We start from the raw sequence: 24,816 nt of genomic DNA, 5'->3' as shown, positions 1-24,816 counted from the left end.
AAAATCGCACACTGGAAAAAAATAAAAGCTGCTGCCAAGTAAACTCTCTCACAACACAGTAACTACTGACACACAGACGGTTTGCGTGAAAAGGAATTGAAAAACGGCCAAAAAAAGACCCAGTTGTCACACAGTACTTACTATGATGTCGACTAAAATAACAGCCATACTGTACCAAGTGGATGTGTCCTCAATACCGTCAAATCTGTGTGGTGCAGAAATTACTTCTGATATCAAGGGGAATTTGGAAAAGGATTTTAAATACAGATAACAGAACAATTAACTTTGAAGATCGTAGATGACATTTGAAGTCCAGCCAAAGACAGCAAAGCACTTGGAAGAACAAAATACACTACTGCCCATTAAAGTTGCTACACTAAGAAGAACTGCAGATGATAAACGTGTATTCATTCGACAATTATACTGGAACTGACATGTGATTAAATTTCACGCAATTTGGGTGAATAGATCCTGAGAAATCAGGACAACCACCTCTAGCCATCAGGAACAACCACCTCTAGCCATAATAAAGGCCTTGATACGCCTGGGCATTGAGTCAAACAGAGCTTGGATGGCGTGTACAGGTACAGCTGCCCATGCAGCTTCAACACGATACCACAGTTCATCAAGAGTAGTGACTGGCATATTGTGACGAGCCAGTTCCTCGGTCACCATTGACCAGACGTTTTCAATTGGTGAGACATCTGGACAACGTGCTGACCAGGGCAGCAGTCCAGCATTTTCTGTATCCAGAAAGGCCCGTACAGGACCTGCAACATGCGGTCGTGCATTATCCTGCTCAAATGTAGGGTTTCGCAGGGATCGAATGAAGGGTAGAGCCACGGGTCGTAACACATCTGAAATGTAACGTCCACTGTTCAAAGTGGCGTCAATGCGAACAAGAGGTGACCGAGACGTGTAAACAATGGCACCCCATACCATCACGCAGGGTGATACGCCAGTATGACGTATACACGCTTCCAATGTGCGTTCACCGCGACGTCGCCAAACACCGATGCGACCATCACGATGCTGTAAACAGCTCCTGGATTCATCCGAAAAAATGACGTTTTGCCATTCGTGCACCCAGGTTCGTCGTTGAGTGCACCATCGCAGTCGCTCCTGTCTGTGATGTAGCGTCTAGGGTAACCGCAGCCACGGTCTCCGAGCTGATAGTCCATGCTGCTGCAAACGTCGTCGAACTGTTCGTGCAGATGGTTGTTGTCTTGCAAACGTCCCCATCTGTTGACTCAGGGATCGATACGTGGCTGCACCATCCGTTACAGCCATGCGGATAAGATGGCTGTCATCTCGACTGCTAGTGGTACGAGGCCGTTGGGATCCAGCACGGCGTTCCGTATTACCCTCCTGAACCCACCGATTCCATATTCTGCTAACAGTCATTGGATCTCGACCAATGCGAGCAGCAATGTCGCGATACGATAAACCGCAATCGCGACCTTTATCAAAGTGTGAAACGTGAAGGTACGCATTTCTCCTCCTTATACGAGGCATCACAACAACGTTGCACCAGGCAACGCCGGTCAACTGCTGTTTGTGTATGAGAAATCGGTTGGAAACTTTCCTCAAGTCAGCACGTTGTAGGTGTCGCCACCGGCGCCAACTTTCTGTGAATGCTCTGAAAAGCTAATCATTTGCATATCACAGCATCTTGGCCCTGTCGGTTAAATTACGCGCCTGTACCACGTCATCTTCGTGGTGTGTCAATGTTAATGGCCAGTAGTGTAAGATGTAAGTCGAACATCTTCAGAATCAAAAGACAGGTAGTAGAATATACGTAGCTGAATTAGAGCAGGCGATGCTGGGATAATTAGGTTCAGCAAACAGAAGTAGTCAACGGCTTTGCCGCAGTGCTAACACCGTTTCCCGTCAGATCTCCAAAGCGGTGTCGGGCTGGGCTAGCACTAGGATGGGTGACCATCCAGTCTGCGGAGCGCTGTTGGCATGCGGGCTGCACTCAGCGCTTGTGAGGCAAACTGAGGAGCTACTCGACTGAGAAGTAGCGGGTCCGGACTCGTAAACTGACCTACGGCCGGCAGAGCGGTGTGCTGACCACATGCCCCTCCATATCCGCATCCAGTGACGCCTGTACGCTGAGGATGACACGGCGGCCGTCGGTACCGTTGGGCCTTCATGGCCTGTACGGCAGGGGTTTAGTTTTTAAATAGACGCAGATGAGTTGTCCTACTTGAGTAGCGAAAATGAGTGATGATCGAAGTCGAGAGGATATAAAATGCAGAGTGGCAACGATGAGAAAAGCGTTTCTGAAATAGAAGAAGCTGTTTTTATCTAATACTGTCAGAAACACTTTTCTTAAAGTATTTGTTCGAAGTGTAGACTTGGGGATAAGTGAACGGTGGATAAGAATTTTGAATTGCTGTGCTACAGAAGAATGTCGAGGATTAGGTGGGTAGATCGAGCGAGGAATGAGGCGACACTGAATCGGACTGGGGAAGATAGAAATTTGTCCTGAAACTTGCCTAAAAGAAGCGATCGGTTGCTAGGAAGAATCCGGAGATATCAAATGGTTCAAATGGCTCTGAGAACTAAGGGACTTAACATCTGAGGTCATCAGTGCTGTACGGGCCGGCCGAAGTGGCCGTGCGGTTAAAGGCGCTGCAGTCTGGAACCGCAAGACCGCTACGGTCGCAGTTTCGAATCCTGCCTCGGGCATGGATGTTTGTGATGTCCTTAGGTTAGTTAGGTTTAACTAGTTCTAAGTTCTAGGGGACTAATGACCTCAGCAGTTGAGTCCCATAGTGCTCAGAGCCATTTGAACCATTTCATCAGTGCTCTAGACTGAGAACTAGCTAACCAAAGGACGTCTCACACATCCGTGCCCGAGGCGGTTTTCGAACTTGCGACCGTAGCAGCAGCGCGGCTCCGGACTGAAGCGCCTAGAACCGCTCCGCCACGAAGGACGGCGGAGATATCAAAAGACTTGTCCGTTTGGCGAAGAGCGAAGTATGGGCGGTCAAAATCAGTTTCTAGTGGGTGTAGATTGAAGCAGCTATGCAGAGAGGAACAGGCTTGCACGGAATAGACGAGCACGGATATCTGTTTCGAAGTAGTCCAGTAGTGTTCGCACTGAAGAGCACAACGTCAGTGATATCTGTGGGGTGAGGTAGTTCAGTTTCCACGGTGAGATCTTAGCTACTAGTTTCGGTTACGCCTTTTGGAGGTGGGGTCGAGCGCAGATCCGTTGGATAGCCGTGCCCCCTACAGCGGAATACCTTTGCTTTTCGACGACGGTGAGATCCGCCGTTTAATTTGGGGCTGGCGGGGCAGCGAGGGGAGGAATTGGCCAGGGCGCGGCTGTATTCCCACCTCCCCTCCGCGTGCGGTTAAGCGCAGCGCCGGCTCATCCCCCAGCGGGGGGTTGACAGCGGCAGCAGACGGGAGGGGTGGTTTCCACCCCTGACGTGGCTGGTGCGCCGGCGGAGATCCGTTAGGCCGTTAAGGAAAACAATTAGCGCGCACTGCACAAAGCGGATTACTCTAGCGCGGCGGGTAACGGACGCTGAGGACTGCACATCCCTGTCTTCTTTCTTCTCCCGTCCTCCAACTACGGCGCTTCTTCAGCGCCGCTGGCGAAACCGAGCCACGTCACCGCAGCTGTGTGCGTGGGAAACGGTACCGGTCGTGCAGTGCGAGAGCGACACCGAGAACTTTTAACATCTCAAACACAGAACAATTTTTTAAAAAAAAAACCTCCACGATTTTATCGCTCTTCAAAATATTTCAGTTTAACAACATCAGTGCATTTCTGCAGGTGACGTAACTATTCCTTAAAGCAATGTTGCCAACCTCCTGAGGCACTTCAGAAGCGATACTGTCCCACGGCAACGCCTGGTTGAGAACAAGTGATTCCAGACACCTCTACCTCTTTTGTAAACAGAAAGACAACTCGAGGCGCTAGGCCGGCGCTGTGTGGTGGAGGGTCCATGGTGCCGACCTTTAGCAGATCCAGATACTCAGTAGTTAGTCTTGTTGCATGCGACGACAACGCATTGTCGTCTTAGAAAACTGTTTTCGGCATCTTCCACGATTTTTTTATAACTGTAAACAAACATTATTATGTGTACCAACTGACAATATTGGAACTCTATTGTCTAATGCTATAATGACAATATGACCCATTTCACAAAACAAAACTATCAACTATCTCCTTACCAACTCTGCGAATTAGTCGGAATTTCTTAGTCGCAGGTTGTCTTCGAAAGACTCATTGAGCTTTTAACAACTCAAACACAGAACAATTTTTTAAAAAAAAACCTCCACGATTTTATCGCTCTTCAAAATATTTCAGTTCAACAACATCAATGCATATCTGCAGGCGACGTAACTATTCCTTAAAGCAATGATGCCAACCTCCTGAAGCACTTCAGAAGCGATACTGTCCCATGGCAACGCCTGGTTGAGAACAAGTGATTCCAGACACCTCTACCTCTTTTGTAAATAGAAAGACAACTCGAGGCGCTAGGCCGGCCGGCGCTGTGTGGTGGAGGGTCCATGGTGCCGACCTTTAGCAGATCCAGATACTCAGTAGTTAGTCTTGTTGCATGCGACGTCAACGCATTGTCGTCTTAGAAAACTGTTTTCGGCATCTTCCACGATTTTTTTATAACTGTAAACAAACATTATTTTGTGTACCAACTGGATACTAGCAGTACATACAAGATTCATCACCACTAACGATACTCCATACCAACTTTTGAAGTTTCGCCTCGGAATTTTCCAGCTTGTTTCTGGACCAATCACTGCGTTGTTCCTTTCGATCGAGAGTCAGTTTGCTTCGAATCCATCCACAACAAACTCATCTCTCTTGTACCTGTTTACGTAAGATGTTTTCTATTCACTCATACTAATGTATAACGTCACCTGAATAAATTCGGAAGATGTACGTCAGTCTTCTTGGAGCACCGCTCAAACAGAGGAACATTTTCATCAGTAACTGAAGTTCTTGGACGTCATTCAAGAAATTCATCACTAAGAAAAAAGTCCATATTTTTTTGTATTCGCTGTACTGATTATAAACCGTTGCCTTAGACGGGATTTCATCGTAGTACGCATTCCTAAGTACTGTAAGTAGGCTGTTTATGTTTTCTTATTGGCAACGTTACATAGCGTTCTGTATGAAAATCGCTGGCTGTGCTGTGTGCAGTCTGTGGCTAGTTTGCATTGTTGTCTGCCATTGTAGTGTCGGGCAGCGGCAGCTGGATGTGAACAGCGCGTAGCGTTCCGCAGTTGGAGGTGAGCCGCCAGCAGTGGTGGATGTGGGGAGAGAGATGGCGGAGTTTTGAAATTTGTTAGACTGGATGTCATGAACAGCTATATATATTATGGCTATTAAGGTGAATACATTGTTCTCTACAAAAATCTTTCATTTGCTAACTATGCCTATCAGTAGTTAGTGCCTTCCGTAGTTTGAATCTTTTATTTAGCTGGCAGTAGTGGCGCTCGCTGTATTGCAGTAGTTCGAGTAACGGAGATTTTTGGTGAGGTAAGTGATTTGTGAAAGGTATAGATTAATGTTAGTCAGGGCCATTTTTTTGTAGGGATTTTTGAAAGTCAGATTACGTTGCGCTAAAAAAAAAAAAAAAAAATATTGTGTGTCAGTTTAAGCACAGTCTTGTATAATTGTTTTAAGGGGACGTTTCAGTACAGCTTTGTTTAGGCGTTAATGATGATTTAAAATCGTAAGAAATCATAGCGCGGAAATGTTCTCTATACAAACACACTTTTTGGGGGATGAAAAAAATCTTTGACTGATGGCAAATCGAACTAATTAAGCCGCAATCGACTAGCAAAACATTAAAATGCAACTGTCAAATATTAAAAAAAAATTGTTTGTTTTTAGGAAAATGACGTTCTATCGTATTACAGAGTCTGCTTCGAATTACAGGTGTGATATTCGATAGTGTACCGCATTGACTCTGTCCAAAAGAACTTGGAATGTATTAACTAAAATTACTACGTCTTACCTTTGCAGATGGATTCGCTATTTTTTGCGATTCGCTGGACTCAACATGGCAGTCCCACCGTCGAACGCAGACGAGCGAGCGGGTGCGTGAAAGGAGTGCACTGAAGGCCTATTCGTCGGGGGTGAGGGGGGGGGGGGAAGCTGGGATAGATTGAAAAGGGCTGTTTACGGACGACGTTACCCAGCTACCACTCTGAGGGATGTACGCCGAATCGCCGTTAAGGAGTGGGACAATCGGGACCAACTGTGCCTTGATGAACTTGTGGATAGTAAGCCACGACGAATCAATGCAAGAGGACGTGCTACTGGGTATTAGAGGTACCGGTATGTACAGAAATCTGGACCACCGCCTCTGAAGGTCTCGCTGCATGGTGGTACAAAGTGCAATGTGTGGTTTTCATGGCAGTAGAAAGGGCGAAACCGATGTTTATGTTGACCTCTATTCCAATTTTCTGTGCAGGTTCCGGAACTCTTGGAACCGAAGTGATGCAATACTTTTTTTGATGTGTGTATTTACTTGCGACGGTAATACACTCCTGGAAATGGAAAAAAGAACACATTGACACCGGTGTGTCAGACCCACCATACTTGCTCCGGACACTGCGAGAGGGCTGTACAAGCAATGATCACACGCACGGCACAGCGGACACACCAGAACCGCGGTGTTGGTCGTCGAATGGCGCCAGCTGCGCAGCATTTGTGCACCACCACCGTCAGTGTCAGCCAGTTTGCCGTGGCATACGGAGCTCCATCGCAGTCTTTAACACTGGTAGCATGCCGCGACAGCGTGGACGTGAACCGTATGTGCAGTTGACGGACTTTGAGCGAGGGCGTATAGTGGGCATGCGGGAGGCCGGGTGGACGTACCGCCGAATTGCTCAACACGTGGGGCGTGAGGTGTCCACAGTACATCGATGTTGTCGCCAGTGGTCGGCAGAAGGTGCACGTGCCCGTCGACCTGGGACCGGACCGCAGCGACGCACGGATGCACGCCAAGATCGTAGGATCCTACGCAGTGCCGTAGGGGACCGCACCGCCACTTCCCAGCAAATTAGGGACACTGTTGCTCCTGGGGTATCGGCGAGGACCATTCGCAACCGTCTCCATGAAGCTGGGCTACGGTCCCGCACACCGTTAGGCCGTCTTCCGCTCACGCCCCAACATCGTGCAGCCCGCCTCCAGTGGTGTCGCGACAGGCGTGAATGGAGGGACGAATGGAGACGTGTCGTCTTCAGCGATGAGAGTCGCTTCTGCCTTGGTGCCAATGATGGTCGTATGCGTGTTTGGCGCCGTGCAGGTGAGCGCCACAATCAGGACTGCATACTACCGAGGCACACAGGGCCAACGCCCGGCATCATGGTGTGGGGAGCGATCTCCTACACTGGCCGTACACCACTGGTGATCGTCGAGGGGACACTGAATAGTGCTCGGTACATTCTGACCGTCATCGAACCCTTCGTTCTACCATTCCTAGACCGGCAAGGGAACTTGCTGTTCCAACAGGACAATGCACGTCCGCATGTATCCCGTGCCACCCAACGTGCTCTAGAAGGTGTAAGTCAACTACCCTGGCCAGCAAGATCTCCGGATCTGTCCCCCATTGCGCATGTTTGGGACTGGATGAAGCGTCGTCTCACGCGGTCTGCACGTCCAGCACGAACGCTGGTCCAAATGAGGCGCCAGGTGGAAATGGCATGGCAAGCCGTTCCACAGGACTACATCCAGCATCTCTACGATCGTCTCCATGGAAGAATAGCAGCCTGCATTGCTGCGAAAGGTGGATATACACTGTACTAGTGCCGACATTGTGCATGCTCTGTTGCCTGTGTCTATGTGCCTGTGGTTCTGTCAGTGTGATCATGTGATGTATCTGACCCCAGGAATGTGTCAATAAAGTTTCCCCTTCCTGGGACAATGAATTCACGGTGTTCTTATTTCAATTTCCAGGAGTGTATATTCTTACCACATGATTCACAATCTGTAACCGACGTATAGTATGACAATTGCCAAGATTAGAATAGAAGAAGAGACACTTGAATGACCGGGCAAAGTTCATAATTTTGTGGAAAAAAAAGCACGATGAAGGTCTGGATACGTATCTTCCGCTTTGCAGTCCAACTCCGTTACCACACAACCACTGCACTATCGTCCTCGCCATCCGCTCGGTGTTCCACATATTGATCGTTAACTGGTCCTTTTTTTGCCTCTTCTTTCACATTTCAGTACACCTTCTCCCTACTACCTTGCTTAATTTTGACGGTCTATCCTATGGGTCACTTTACCACTACATCTGAGGAGGGATGCGATAGGAGTTTCTCTTGTAAGTGACGTAATTTTGTTACCCTGCCAGCAAATTTATGCGTGACGGAAGAAGTAAGAGGAACGTAAAAAACAGCCTAGTGTAGGCAAAGGCGGCACTCTTGGGAAAAAGATGTCAACTGGTAATAAAAGTAAGCCTTCATGTGAGGAAGAAATTTCCGGCAACGTACGTCTGCAGCACAGCGTTGATGGTAATGAAGCATGCACTGTGGGAAAACCGAAAAGAAGAGAATCTAAGTGTTCTTTACGTGGGGTTAGAGAAGTATGTTGAAAACTGGATGGAACGATAAGAAATGAGGAGGCTCTGCGTAAAATTGAAGAGAAAATTAGTATGTGACAAAGACTGACATGTTCCGTGCACATTTGTTAAGACATCAGGGGAAGTCTTTCACGATGCTAAAGAGAGGTGTAGAGGGTTAAATCTGCTCAGAAAGACAGAGTTTGGAGTAAAGCAAGCAAATAATTGAGGACATAACGTGCAAAGGTCACTCTGGGATGAAGCTGGCAATAGTTCGTGCAAGGAAACACCCAAAAAATTCGACCACGCAGGTGCAAAATTCGTGTAAATCGCTGTATCACCGGAAACTTGGCAGCGAGATGAACCGAAACCAACAAAACTGGTACGTACCTGAAGCACAACGAAGAACATGGTCGCTTGTTTCTTTCTTTGCACTGGATATGTCACGACCATCGCTGCAGAGTGTTGAAGAACATTAAGCCGAAAAGTGTACAGCAACGTTTGCCACAACTCATCTGTGAACGTAAAATATCATTAAAATGCCAGCAATTACTGCACTTGATTATTTCACCGACAGACATTAATGTCTGATTCTTACCGTATTCTCGGATTTATCGCCTCATAACTTCGTTTTGTTGTTTTATGTCAAAAACTGCGAGGTCACTGAGTTACATCACGCCAAGGAGTTGTTTAATCCTTACAAAAAGTATGTACCTGAGGTATCAATATCAGAGTAGAAAAACCATATTTGCAGAATTAGTTCTACCACGAGCAAAATTGTATAAACCTCTTTAGCTATCTGTGCGCTCTTTCCGGACTGACCCAAACCGCCAAACTTCCAAGCCTCCACATGTCACGACGTTCACATCCTATGCTCGCATACATTATCTTGCGATTTCCGCACATTGCATAGTATCATACAGAAACTATGAAATATAGGCATTGCAAAACTCTCTTTTCTAAAATCTTACCTGTTCATTCAGTTCCGAATTACGAAACTTACAACAATGTTCCGGTTTTCTGGAATCCTCTACCTTGCAAACATTCCGTAAATAATATGGGAATTAATTTTACATTACTCTTCCACCTCTGTTAAAACACCGTCATCAGACATGACTTACTTTTTCAACGCTTGGTAAGTCTGTGGATACATCTTGAGTTACTTACAGAATGTCTTTATTTTCCTTATTAACTATAGGTCTTTCAGATTCATCTCTGGAAGTGTATGGACATTTGAAGAAATGACTGTACAGTATCCTTTCCTTTCTTCTCTACTGGGGTGAGGTAGATTGAAAGATAGCCTTCTCTCCCGAGGCGCAGTTTTTGCCGCAAGGGTAAATTGAGACGAGATGGATAATGTTTCATCACATGGATATCAGGGTGGTTGTACTTCCTCAAGTTCGATTTTTTGTGCTTTCCCAGAGTTTGGTTCAACTAAAAACAATGAGTTGTCTGTAATTTGGGCTCATTACGGAAAAGGTAAGGTGTGCTCCTGAGCACCTATATTTGGAAAAAGGGAAAAATCGTATTTGTCTTTTATCTCAAAAAATATTTATCTCAAGTAGCTGATTAACCAATAACTTTGTTACTTTAACGACTTTTTTTTTCGACTTCGGCCTACTGTGAATCACGGGAAATAACTGGTTTCCTATTGTTCTTTTCTTCTCTTCCCGGAAGCTCTTCACACTTTCGCTTAGGTTCCTCTTCCTTTCCTCTTCTGTCCAGATCATCTTGATACCTGTTCTTTGCTTTTGCTGAGTCTTCATCCGAAATACCTCTTTATGCCAGATCTCTTTCTGACTGCTCCCAATTTCCTGCAAGTCGTTTCTTATTTCCTCGACACATTTTGTGGCCACCTTTAGTTTGGTGACACGGTGGAAGATTTTCTTCGTCACTCTGCATTCGCTCATTCTGAAGAGGTGTCCATAAAGTTCAGCCTCTTATTGCGAATAGCGTCTGTGACTTTCCCTGCTTGTTCCCACTGATCTTCATTTTTCCTATTACATCATGTACCGTCGTTTCGTTTTTGCTGCCCGAGAATCTTCCTTAACATTTTTTCTGCTTCTCCAGTTCTTTCATGTCTCCTTCCTTATTCGGTATCAGGCGTTCAGAACTGTGAACTGCTTCTAGCTTAACAACGATGTTGTAGTGCCTAATCTTGTATTGTAGGAGGCTGTTCTTCTGTTATATCAATTCTCTACTAAAGGTGGCAGGGGTAAAATACAGGGAGCGAAATGCTATTTACAATTTGTACAGAAACCAAATGGCAGTTATAAGATTCGAGGGGCATGAAAGGGAAGCAGTGGTTGGGAAGGGAGTAAGACAGGGTTGTAGCCTCTCCCCGATGTTATTCAATCTGTATATTGAGGAAGCAGTAAAGGAAACAAAAGAAAAATTCGGAGTAGGTATTAAAATCCATGGAGAAGAAATAAAAACCTTGAGGTTTGCCGATGACATTGTAATTCTGTCAGAGACAGCAAAGGACTTGGAAGAGCAGTTGAATGGAATGGATAGCGTCTTGAAAGGAGGATATAAGATGAAAATCGACAAAAGCAAAACGAGGATGATTGAATGTAGTCGAATTAAGTCGGGAGATGCTGAGGGAATTAGGTTAGGAAATGAGACACTTAAAGTAGTAAAGGAGTTTTGCTATTTGGGGAGCAAAATAACTGATGATGGTCGAAGTAGAGAGGATATAAAATGTAGACTGGCAATGGCAAGGAAAGCGTTTCTGAAGAAGAGAAATTTGTTAAATCGAGTATAGATTTAAGTGTAAGGAAGTCATTTCTGAAAGTATTTGTATGAAGTGTAGCCATGTATGGAAGTGAAACATGGACGGCAAATAGTTTGGACAAGAAGAGAGTAGAAGCTTTCGAAATGTTGTGCTACAGAATAATGCTGAAGATTAGATGGGTAGATCACGTAACTAATGAGGAAGTATGAATAGGATTGGGGAGAAGAGAAGTTTGTGGCACAACTTGACCAGAAGAAGGGATCAGTTGGTAGGACGTGTTCTGAGGCATCAAGGGATCACCAATTTAGTATTGGAGGGCTGCGTGGAGGGTAAAAATCGCAGAGGGAGACCAAGAGATGAATACACTAAGCAGATTCAGAAGGATGTAGGTTACAGTAGGTACTGGGAGATGAAGAAGCTTGCACAGGATAGAGTAGCATGGAGAGCTGCATCGAACCAGTCTCAGGACTGAAGACCACAACAACAACAACAACAGTTCTATCTTACTGCCTCGTCCTTTGTGATTGCTTCTTTGCCAAGGCCAATGCATTGGGTTCAGTTTCCTAAATACTTGAATTGATCTGTTCTCTTGAATTTTCCAAATTTTGTATTCATATGAGTCTTTTCACCATATCTGTACTCCACGTATTCTGTTTTTTTTTCCGTGGGAGATTCTGTATCCCCTTTCTTCTGCTACCTCGTGTATTCTGTGGTTATTAGAGCTTCAGCTTTATCATCTTGGGTATCTAATGCTTTGACCTGGAATCTATGCATCCGGCTGTTTCAATTTAAGGAAGTATCAACTTTTAGCGGTGTTTTATTCTAGCCTTCAACAATTGTTGGTTACCAAGCTCCAATCTTTTTAGCTCTAATGTTTTACTCTCCGCCCGAACAGCCACGAACGCCCCAGCGGTACCGACCGGCCACCGTGTCACCCTCAGACCACAGGTCTCACTGGATGCGGATATGGAGGGACACGTGGTCAGCTCACCGCTCTCCCGGCCATACGTTTCCGAGACCGGAGCCGCTACTTCTCAGCCGAGTAGCTCCTCAGTTTGCCTCACAAGGGCTGAGTGCACCCCTCTTGCCAACAGCGCTCGGCAGACCGGATGGTCACCCATGCAACTGCTAGCCCAGCCCGACGGCGCTTAACTTCGGTGATCTGACGGGACCCGGTATTATCACTGCGTTTTTTCGTAAAATTTTCGTTCGTGTTTTATTTTCAGCCTCATTTGAGCCCCTAGCATTTTCATCTCAAAATGGTGAAGGTGAGCTTCTTGTCTTTGGGGCATTACTTTCTTCTAACGTTTTCTTCTCTGCAGTTTTTCCAGCAAGTGGAGTGTGATCTGGATAAGTTAATGGAGCAGGGACGGACTTTGCCTCTTCCGATTGACACACTATCAGCTTTCCGGATGGACAAACTGGGGGGCGGGGGTCTTCTTGAAAAGAACCACTGCAAATTCCCACCTCCAATCTCCTTTCTTTTTATTAAATTTGCCGGCCGCGGTGGTCTCGCGGTTCTAGGCGCGCAGTCCGGAACCGCGCGATGCTACGGTCGCAGGTTCGAATCCTGCCTCGGGCATAGATGTTTGTGATGTCCTTAGGTTAGTTAGGTTTAAGTAGTTCTAAGTTCTAGGGGACTGATGACCACAGGTGTTGTCCCATAGTGCTCAGAGCCATTTGAACCATTTTTTTTATTAAATTTGTAAACAGAATGATAGGTTTCAGTGAAATCGCAGCAGTTTATTCAGTGCAAGCCACTTCGTCTCTACCTAACTACTGCAGCATACATCCACTTGAACCCACTTAACCGGCCGTTGTGGCCGAGCGGTTCTAGGCGCTTCAGTCTGGAACCGCGAGAGCGCTACGGTCGCATGTTCGAATTCTGCCTCGCATGTGTGTGATGTCCTTAGGTTAGTTAGGTTTAAGTCGTTCTAAGTTCTAGGCGACTGATGACCTCCGATGTTAAGTCCCTTAGTGCTCAGAGCCATTTTGAACACACTTATTGTATTATTCATCCCTTGGTCTCCTTCTACAATTGTTAGCCCCCACCTCCACCAAACTGACCATTCCTTCATACCTCAGCATACATCCCGTTAACCAATTAATTCAACTTCGTTTCCTTGATTCGATTCAATACCTACGCATTAGTTATTCGATCTACCCAACTAATCTTCACCATTTTTCCCTAGCACCATAGTTCAAAGGCTTCTGTTCTCTTCTTGTCCATGTTTCACGTCCGTTCAAGTGCAGCACTCCTGACAAATACCTTAAGGAAAGACTGTCCACCACTTAAATTTATATTAGATCTTAACTGATTCCTCTATTTCAGAAAACGCTGTTCGATTTATAGCTACCGTCGATTTTGCACTCTTTCTTCTTCGTCTATCACCAGTTATTTTGCAACACAAATAGTAAAATTGATCTACTACGCTTTGTGTCTCTTTTCATAATCTAATCCCCTCAGTATCGCCCGTTTTAATTATCCTACATTTCCTTAGACCTATTGTTTTGTTGCTTCTCATAATGAAACCTATTTTCTAGACACTATCCATGTTTTCAGCAGAACTTGCAAGTCTTTTGCTGTCACTGACGCAATTACAATATCAGTTGCCAAACTAAAATTTTGTTTTTGTTCTCTCGCCTCATTTTTAATTCTTGTCGAAAATCCCACTTAGTTTTCTTAACTCTTTTCTCAGCGTATATGTTGAATAAATTGGCGGATGGGATACAACGCTGTTTCACTCCAATCTCAACCCCTGCTCCCTTTCATGTCGCTAGACTCTTCTCGCAGCAGTCGAGTCGTAACCAACTCTTTGTTCCTCTTACTTCATCAACGCTTCCTTCATGGGTAGATGACGTAATTAATGTGGAGGTACCGAATAGAATTGGGGAGAAAAGGAGTTTGTGGCACAACTTGACTAGAAGAAGGGGTCGGTTGGTAGAAGACGTTCTTAGGCATCAAGGGATCATTAGTATTGGAAACGCTGAGAGTAAAAATTGTAGAGGAAGACCAAGAGATGAACACACTAAACAGATTCAGAAGGATGTATGTTGCAGTAGGTACTGGGAGATGAAGGAGCACAATCCAGAGATATTTGAGACAGAACATGGCGGTTGCTTGTCTCTTTGCCGTCTCAGCATATTTTAGCGTATTCGATGCACTGATTCGGAAGCCACCATAAAAAATCTATGAATGATACCTAACTTAAACGCAAAAAAAGGAACAGGTCTACGAAAGCTATGTTCAGAGCGTGCTGTTTCCGTACAAGACAGAGACGTGAATGAATCTCGCTTTCCCGTATTCTGACGGGACTGAATGTTGCAAAGAAACCCAGTTTTACAATTCCGATACTAGTCGCAACACATGGTAACGGAATTTCTCTTGCTTATATATTTATATTTTTTTATTTATTCTCCTCTCATCTATTTCACCTGAAACGTGTAAATTTTGTATGCACATAAGAGCTGTACATACATATTGCGTATATCTGCAGAGAGATTACTAAAGGTTAGCCGTGATGCCTAAGAACGTGTTCTACCAACCGACCCCTTCCTCTAGTCAAGTTGTGCCACAAATTCTTTATCCCTCCAATTCTATTCGGTACCTTCTCATTAGTTACATGATTTACCGATGAAGGAAGCAAGGATGAAGTACGAGGAACAAAGAGTTAGTTACGACTCGACTGCTGAGAGAAGAGTCTATCGACGTGAAAGTGGAACAACGTTGTATCCCATCCGCCAATTTATTCAACCTGTACGCTCAGAAAACAGTTACGAAAAATAAGTTGAATTTTCGAAAAGAATTTAAAATGAGGCGGGAGAACAAAAACAAAATTTTAGGTTCGCAACTGATATTTTAATACCGTCAGTGGCAGCAAACAACTTGCAAGTTCTACTGAAAAAATAGATACTGTCTATAAAATAGGTTTCAGTATGAGAAGCAACAAAACAACAAGTGTAATGGAATGTAGGGGAATTAAACGGGCAATGCTGAGGAGATTAGTTTCTGAAGTGAGACACAAAGCGTAGTAGATCAATTTTACTATTTGTGTTACTAAATAACTGGTGATAGACGAAGCAGAAAGAGTGCAAAATGCACACTAGCTATAGATCAAAAAGCGCTTCTGAAGTAGAGGAATCAAATGTGGTGGTACGGAAAAATGCTGAAGATTAGTTGGGTAGATCGAATAACTAATGCGTAGGTATTGAATCGAATCAAGAAAACGAAGTTGAATGGATTGGTTAACGGGATGTATGCTGAGGTATGAAGGAATGGTCAGTTTGGTATTGGAGGGCAAAGAGTGGGGGTGGAGGGGTGGTGGTAGGGGGTGGGGGGGTGCTAACAATTGTAGAAGGAGACCAAGGGGTGAATAATACTGTAAGTGGGTTCAGGTGGATTGAAACGTCTCCTTATAACAATTTATACAAGACTGTGCTTAAACTGACACAATATTTTTAGCGCAACGCAATCTGACTATCAAAGATCCCTGCAAGAGAATGGCCCTGAGTAACATTAAACTATACCTTTCAGAAATCACTTACCTCACAAAAATCTGCATTACTCGAACTACTGCAATACAGCGAGCGCCACTACTGCCAGCTAAATAAAAGATTCAAACTACTGAAGGCACTAACTACTGATAGGGATAGTTAGCAAATGAAAGATTTTAATAGAGAACAAACACTGTATTTACCTTAATATCATCAAAAGTCATAATATATGTAATTTGAAAACTCCGCCATTTCCTTCCACACATCCACCACTGCTGGCGGCTCACCTCTAACTGCGCAACGCTACGCGCTTTTCACATCCAGCTGCCGCTGCCCAACACTACAATGGCAGACAACAATGCAAACTAGCCACAGACTGCACACAGCACAGCCAGTGATTTTCATATAGGGCGCTACGTAACGTTGCCAATAAGAAAACATAAACAGCCTACTTACAGGATGTAGGCTGCAGTAGTTAGGTAGAGATGAAGTGGCTTGCACTGAATAGCTTGCTGCAATTTCACTGAAACCTATCATTCTGTTTACAAATTTAATAAAAAAAAGGAGATTTAAGGTGGGAATTGGCAGTGGTTCTTCTCAAGAAGACCCCCACAACCCAGTTTGTCCATCCGGAAAGTTGATAGTGTGTCAGTCGGACGAGGCAAAGTCCGTCCCTGCTCCATTAACTTACCCAGATCACACTCCACTTGCTGGAAAAACTGGAGAGAACAAAATGTTAGAAGAAAGAAGTGCCGCAAAGACAAGAAGCTCACCTTCACCATTTTGAGATGAAAATGCTAGGGGCTCAAATGAGGCTGAAAATAAAACACGAACAAAAGTTTTACAAAAAAACACGGGAGTTTGCCAACGGCCTTGCCGCAGTGGTACATCTACATTCTACATTTATACTCCGTAAGCCAGCCAACGGTGTGTGGCGGAGGGCACTTGACGTGCCACTGTCATTACCTCCCTCTCCAGTTCCAGTCGCGTACGGTTCGCGGGAAGAACGACTGCCGGAAAGCGTCCGTGTGCGCTCGAATCTCTCTAATTTTACATTCGTGGTCTCCTCGGGAGCTATAAGTAGGGGGCAGCAATATATTCATTACATCATCCAGAAACGCACCCTCTCGAAATCTGGACAGCAAGCTACACCGCGATGTAGAGCGCCTCTCTTGCAGAGTCTGCCACTCGAGTTTGCTAAACATCTCCGTAACGCTATCACGCTTACCAAATAACCCTGTGACGAAACACCCCGCTCTTCTTTGGATCTTCTCTATCTCCTCTGTCAACCCGATCTGGTACGGATCCCACACTGATGAGCGATACTCAAGTATAGGTCGAACGAGTGTTTTGTAAGGACCTCCTTTGTTATGGACTACATTTTCTAAGCACTCTCCCAATGAATCTCAACGTGGCACCCGCCCTTATCAACAATTTTATATGATCATTCTACTTCAGATCGTTCCGTACGCATACTCCCAGATATTTTACAGAAGTAACTGCTACCAGTGTTTATTCCGCTATCATATAATCATACAATAAAGGATCCTTCTACAATTTTGGTAAACATTTTTGGAAAGCAGTGATCAATAAATTGTTATATTTTGACTAAAGTTCAGTCTTGATCACTCATGTATGTTGACTGCGTAACAGCGAGGAGAGCTCCGCCTACCATCCTAAGGGAGCCATGGGTCTGATGATGGTTATGTAGAAAGAACCGAAACCGGTTACCTATATCATTAAAACATACATGAATGATCAAGACTGAACTTTAGTCAAAATATAAAGGATCCTTCTTTCTATGTATTCACAATACATTACATTTGTCTATGTTAGGGGTCAGTTGCCACTTCCTGCACCAAGTGCCTATCCGCTGCAGATCTTTTTGCTAGAGATCAGCAAACTCGTTCATCCTTGGGAACTAGTTTACTGCTGACCGTTCTTTTTTGGGAACCGTTCAATTTTTACTCGTTCACCGTTCATTTGTGCTTGGTATATGTTTCCTATGAAAAACTGAAAACTAGTAGTGTTGGTGACTGAAGGATAAAGGGCACCAAGAGGGGGCACTTGCCTCCCCCATGGAGTATAGAATTTTTTTTCATTACAGAATTCTTAAACACTTTTAGAAGTAATTTCTGTGATTCTGCAGAACCTCTCGTTTAGCCAACCGTAGCCTTGTGTGGCTGATCGCAGGGAAATAATATAGGGCAGTGCACGGAAAACCGGCCCAGAGTACAGACTGCTCGGCAATTCCGGACGATGTGTTGCCCGTTACGAGCAGATACAACAAACATACAAACACGCAATAATTAGGCAGTGAAGAAATAACAAGCTAATGCAGGCAACAATGGCTAAACAATCGATGACGATGTGTAGAGAGCTGGAGAAGAGAACATGAAAATCTCACGCGACGTGCATGGGCTATGGCACATGTAGTCTTGTAAACCTGTTGGTGGCTGTTTTCCAACTTAATAGACCACAAGTGTCTTGTATAAAATTCTTCGTTTCGACTTCCACTACATAGCTATGCTACGTTGTAAACAATAATCGCTTACACCCTATATATACTTCACGTTGTCTCTGAGTTCGTAGGCGAAGTAGACTTTATGGAAGCATAAAATGTGGTTTTCCCATCATACTTGCGTCACACGCTTAGTAAAAATTAGGTTTTTATGTTGCATTATTAAAGTTAATGCAGCAGTAATAATTAAGTTCCCAGTAGTAAATTTTTTGGTTTGAAAGCTCCTTCTGAACAAATGTTTTTGAGATGATAAGCAAATACGATTTTATGGCAATCTATGTCTTTTCAAATGGAGAGACACCGCTTTTCTCACTGAGCCAAAATGACCCACGACCCACCTTTTTTTTTTTTTCAAAGACACCAAACTAGCAGGTAATGCAAATTGGAAACAACCAAACTTAAAAGTAATTACAGCCTTCCTAAATGTTTGGTATATGAAAGATACACGAAAATCCTTTTATATGAATTGTCTTACGCTAAAAATTAAGCAAATTATTGAAAGTTAGTTGCTAAACGAAGTCGATGAAACCAAAAAATATATTAATATAAAAAAAACTTGCCTCGTTATAAGTATGTCTTCTGCTGTTCATCGATATAATGAAGTGAGCTGGTATGCCCTGTTTTTATGTAATTTACGTAACTATAAAATAATTTTTGATTACCGGTCGTGGACGCTGAGTAGCCAGACCCAAGTGCAAGAACAGTTTGGAACACATGTAAAACAGGCGAGGGCAGTGAACGAAACGAACAACTGTATGCTGAACTAACTAGGAGCAGTCGGCAGTGGAACTGAGACAGGTGGTCATGCGAAGAACGACGAGTGCGGCCGAGGGAGGCCGAGACTGAGACGAGCACGCGACCGAGGCTGGAACGAGAACTGCCGAAGTGACCGCCGCGACCGAAGTGAACTAGTGAACCATGAACCGATCGTTCCTCGTTCCCGGGAACTATAAGAAGACCGAAGTGAACTATGAACCGACCGTTCCTTGGAATTCGTTCCTCGGTCCTTTCGTTCATCTTGGTGTACCGTTCCTTTGCACCCGTTCGTTCGCAAACTACCCATCTCTACTTCCCGCACTTCGCTGCAATTTTCTAATGCTGCAACTTCTCTGTATACTACAGCATCATCCGCGAAAAGCCACATGGAACTTCCGACACTGTCTACTAGGTCATTTATATACAGGGTTATTACAAATGATTGAAGCGATTTCACAGCTCTACAATAACTTTATTATTTGAGATATTTTCACAATTCTTTGCACACACATACAAAAACTCAAAAAGTTTTTTTAGGCATTCACAAATGTTCGATATGTGCCCCTTTAGTGATTCGGCAGACATCAAGCCGATAATCAAGTTCCTCCCACACTCGGCGCAGCATGTCCCCATCAATGAGTTCGAAAGCATCGTTGATGTGAGCTCGCAGTTCTGGCACGTTTCTTGGTAGAGGAGGTTTAAACACTGAATGTTTCACATAACCCCACAGAAAGAAATCGCATAGGGTTAAGTCGGGAGAGTGTGGAGGCCGTGACACGAATTGCTGATCGTGATCTCCACCACGACCGATCCATCGGTTTTCCAATCTCCTGTTTAAGAAATGCCGAACATCATGATGGAAGTGCGGTGGAGCACCATCCTGTTGAAAGATGAAGTCGGCGCTGTCGGTCTCCAGTTGTGGCATGAGCCAATTTTCCGCGGGCTACGCGTGAGACTTGCCCGCACGCGTTCAACCGTTTCTTCGCTCACTGCAGGCCAACCCGTTGATTTCCCCTTACAGAGGCATCAAGAAGCTTTAAACTGCGCATACCATCGCCGAATGGAGTTAGCAGTTGGTGGATCTTTGTTGAACTTCGTCCTGAAGTGTCGTTGCACTGTTATGACAGACTGATGTGAGTGCATTTCAAGCACGACATACGCTTTCTCGGCTCCTGTCGCCATTTTGTCTCACTGCGCTCTCGAGCGCTCTGACGGCAGATACCTGAAGTGCGGCTTCAGCCGAACAAAACTTTATGAGTTTTTCTACGTATCTGTAGTGTGTCGTGACCATATGTCAATGAATGGAGCTACAGTGAATTTATGAAATCGCTTCAATCATTTGTAATAGCCCTGTATATTGTGAAAAGCAATGGTCCCATAACACTCCCCTGTGGCACGCCAGAGGTTACTTTAAAATCTGTAGACGTCTTTCCATTGCGAACAACATGCTGTGTTCTGTTTCCTAACAACTCTTCAATCCAGCCACACAGCTCGTCTGATATTCCGTAGGCTCTTACTTTGTTTATCAGGCGACAGTGCGGAACCGTATCGAACGCCTTTCGGAAGTCAAGGAAAATGGCATCTACCTGGGAGCCTGTATCTAATAGTTTTTTGGTCTCATGAACAAATAAAGCGAGTTGGGTCCCACACGATCGCTGCTTCCGGAATCCATGTTGATTCCTCCAGAGTACATTCTGGGTTTCCAGAAATGACACGATACGCGAGCAAAAAACATGCTCTAAAATTCTACAACAGATCGATGTGAGAGATATAGGCCCATAGTTTTGCGCATTCTTGAAAACTGGAACCACCTGTGCTCTTTTCCAATCGTTTGGAACCTTCCGTTCCTCTAGAGACTTGGGGTACTCAGCTTTTAGAACGGAGGGCAAGTTCTTTCGCGTACTCTGTGTAGAATAGAATTGGTATGCCGTCAGGTCACCGAAGTTAAGCGCTCTCGGGCTAGGCTAGCACTTGGATGGGTGACCGTCGGGTCTGCCGAGTGCTGTTGGCAATCGCGGTCCAACGGTCCTTGTTCGCGACAAACTGAGGAGCTACATATGACTGAGCGACTCTGGTCCTGGAAACTGACCTACGGCCGGGAGAGCGGTGTGGTGACCACATGGCCCTCCATATCCGTATTCAGTGACGCCTGTGGGCTGAGGATGACTAAGGATGACTAGGCGGCCGGTCGGTACCGTTGGGCCTTCCCTGGCCTGTTCGGACGGAGAGAGAGAGAGAGAGAGAGAGACGCGAACTTTTAGCACATTTAAAACTTTACGTATTTACCTCCTTTATACCTTTACTGCTCTATTGCCTGTATACTTTCACACCGTTACCACCTTTACACCTTTATCCCTTTATGTACCTTTACACCTTTATCCCTTTACTGGCTGCAGATGAAGAGGATGAAAGTGCGATTGTTCAGATAAATACGTGGGCTGCTGTAGAACCTGGTTCTTTTCTGCCTGAATGCAGTTGTCAGCACCGAACGGAAAGCGATATCGATGAAAATGATACCGAGGCGGAATGCGTAGGGTGTTGTAATATCCACGACACTATGTTCCAGCCACAAGATGTTAAAATGAAGTAAGTGTACAAAATTCAACAAATATTATCGATACTACGCTTAAAAGACTGTATCGTCTAAAAATGACGATAATTATTTCGTTATTTCTGTAATAATTTAATTTCTGTGTTAATTAAAACTATTATCAGTTAACTACATTCATACAGAACGACAATTATAATCTTTTTTGTTTGTTATCTGTGATGATTGTGGTTCAGTTGTTCTTCCTGTGCCAACTGAAGAACTGTTCGGACGTGATACGTGTGAGGTCTGTAAAGAGAAAACCTGTAACTATACATTGTTAATTATTATTTGAAAAATAGAGTCGCTATCGCCTAGACGTGGGTTTGTATTTATTTCAGTTCTAATACAATCCATTTAATGTTTTAAGTGTTAATTTTCAGCTCCGGAATTAGGAGTGCAGCCGTTAGCGATAGTAACTTAGAACAGAGTTTACTAGTGGCTGGTATTTATCATTGAGAGTAACTTGAAGTGCTAAAGAATAGAAAGCAAAAGGTTTAAAGACTTTTATCTGAATATATTAACTTGATATAAAAGGAATGGAAAATAATAATAGACAAATTGAATATCGTCTGTCTGCCGCCATCTTAGCAAAATTATCTCCGCGGCAGTTTTGAATCGAGAATTTTAAGAAACATAGATGTTGTGAGATATAAATGAATGCAAATATATGTGTACCTTTCTCATTTGCTGATGTATGAAGCCTAATTATTTCGGACGATTTACATGAAATATTTTAATAGGAGACATACGTCAGTGTTGTAAGCGGGTAGTATTTTGTGACTAAATGTTCCTTTTGCTAGAGAAAGGTGCTTCCATCTTTAGTAAGAGTTATGAAAAATCTGATAAATGATATGCAATTTAGTCCTACTCACACGACTTTACAGACAACACTTCTACACAACGTCAAGAGAAGATTTCTTTAGCGGCGTGACAAATATTAGCCGGGATAATCATTTTTGAGATCAAACGAATTGTTATGCTGCCAATAGGTAACTGGTTTATATATATATATATATATATATATATATATATATATATACACTTCTGGAAATTGAAATAAGAACACCGTGAATTCATTGACCCAGGAAGGGGAAACTTTATTGACACATTCCTGGGGTCAGATACATCACATGATCACACTGACAGAACCACAGGCACATAGACACAGGCAACAGAGCATGCACAATGTCGGTACTAGTACAGTGTATATCCACCTTTCGCAGCAATGCAGGCTGCTTGCTATTCTCCCATGGAGACGATCGTAAAGATGCTGGATGTAGTCCTGTGGAACGGCTTGCCATGCCATTTCCACCTGGCGCCTCAGTTGGACCAGCGTTCGTGCTGGACGTGCAGACCGCGTGAGACGACGCTTCATCCAGTCCCAAACATGCTCAATGGGGGACAGATCCGGAGATCTTGCTGGCCAGGGTAGTTGACTTACACCTTCTAGAGCACGTTGGGTGGCACGGGATACATGCGGACGTGCATTGTCCTGTTGGAACAGCAAGTTCCCTTGCCGGTCTAGGAATGGTAGAACGATGGGTTCGATGACGGTTTGGATGTACCGTGCACTATTCAGTGTCCCCTCGACGATCACCAGTGGTGTACGGCCAGTGTAGGAGATCGCTCCCCACACCATGATGCCGGGTGTTGGCCCTGTTTGCCTCGGTCGTATGCAGTCCTGATTGTGGCGCTCACCTGCACGGCGCCAAACACGCATACGACCATCATTGGCACCAAGGCAGAAGCGACTCTCATCGCTGAAGACGACACGTCTCCATTCGTCCCTCCATTCACGCCTGTCGCGACACCACTGGAGGCGGGCTGCACGATGTTGGGGCGTGAGCGGAAGACGGTCTAACGGTGTGCGGGACCGTAGCCCAGCTTCATGGAGACGGTTGCGAATGGTCCTCGCCGATACCCCAGGAGCAACAGTGTCCCTAATTTGCTGGGAAGTGGCGGTGCGGTCCCCTACGGCACTGCGTAGGATCCTACGGTCTTGGCGTGCATCCGTGCGTCGCTGCGGTCCGGTCCCAGGTCGACGGGCACGTGCACCTTCCGCCGACCACTGGCGACAACATCGATGTACTGTGGAGACCTCACGCCCCACGTGTTGAGCAATTCGGCGGTACGTCCACCCGGCCTCCCGCATGCCCACTATACGCCCTCGCTCAAAGTCCGTCAGCTGCACATACGGTTCACGTCCACGCTGTCGCGGCATGCTACCAGTGTTAAAGACTTTTTTTTTTTCACTTGCTGCTCTTTATTTATTGACCCACCTTCTAATTGCTTATGGTGGGTCGTATTAAGCCTCTTAGCCACTGTGACTGGGCTCGGGCCCAGGAGTGGTTATGTGAGTTACCTCCCCTGTTCCCGATCCCACTCACACTGTTGCCCAAGTCTTGCCACGTGGAGGCGGGCTTTTACGTTATTTGTTCGTTTTTGTTCGTTGTGCAGCTTTTAGATACATTACAAATAATATAAATAATACGGAAATGGAAAACAATTTCATTTTGAATTTAAGAAGGAGTAAACAGAAAGATAGGAAAGAAAAGGATAGAGAAATTACCACCACCTATGTGTGGGTTGCGGTCAGGGTCTTGGAATGACCTTCAAGACGCTGGCCGCCACTCACAGTTCACATATGTACTTGTATACTTAATTAGCTTATTACTACTTACATAGTGCAAAATTAATTATTAACTAGTCTAGATGTGATGGAGTGATTTTATTGAATTTGTTTAGGTCTGTGTGTGTGTCATTATGTGTGGTTGTGGGTGTGTATGTGTGCTTGTCAGACAAGTTCTCGCTTGATGAATGATTGGCACCTCCCGGCTGCGATGGAGCTCCGTATGCCACGGCAAAGTGGCTATCACTGACGGCGGCGGTGCACAAATGCTGCGCAACTAGTGCCATTCGACGGCCAACACCGCGGTTCCCGGTGTGTCCGCTGTGCCGTGCGTGTGATCATTGCTTGTACAGCTCTCTCGCAGTGTCCGGAGCAAGTATGTGGGTCTGACACACCGGTGTCAATGTGTTCTTTTTTCCATTTCCAGGAGTGTATATATATATATAAACATTCGCAAAAAGGGAAACTGGTCGGACTGTACGATGCGAAAAAGCTGATATTTCGGTAACTATCCTTCCTCTTATCTACTTT

Source organism: Schistocerca cancellata, chromosome 11, assembly GCF_023864275.1.
Source record: "Schistocerca cancellata isolate TAMUIC-IGC-003103 chromosome 11, iqSchCanc2.1, whole genome shotgun sequence".
NCBI classification, from domain to species: domain Eukaryota; kingdom Metazoa; phylum Arthropoda; class Insecta; order Orthoptera; family Acrididae; genus Schistocerca; species Schistocerca cancellata.
Note: the sequence above shows the minus strand (reverse complement) of the source record.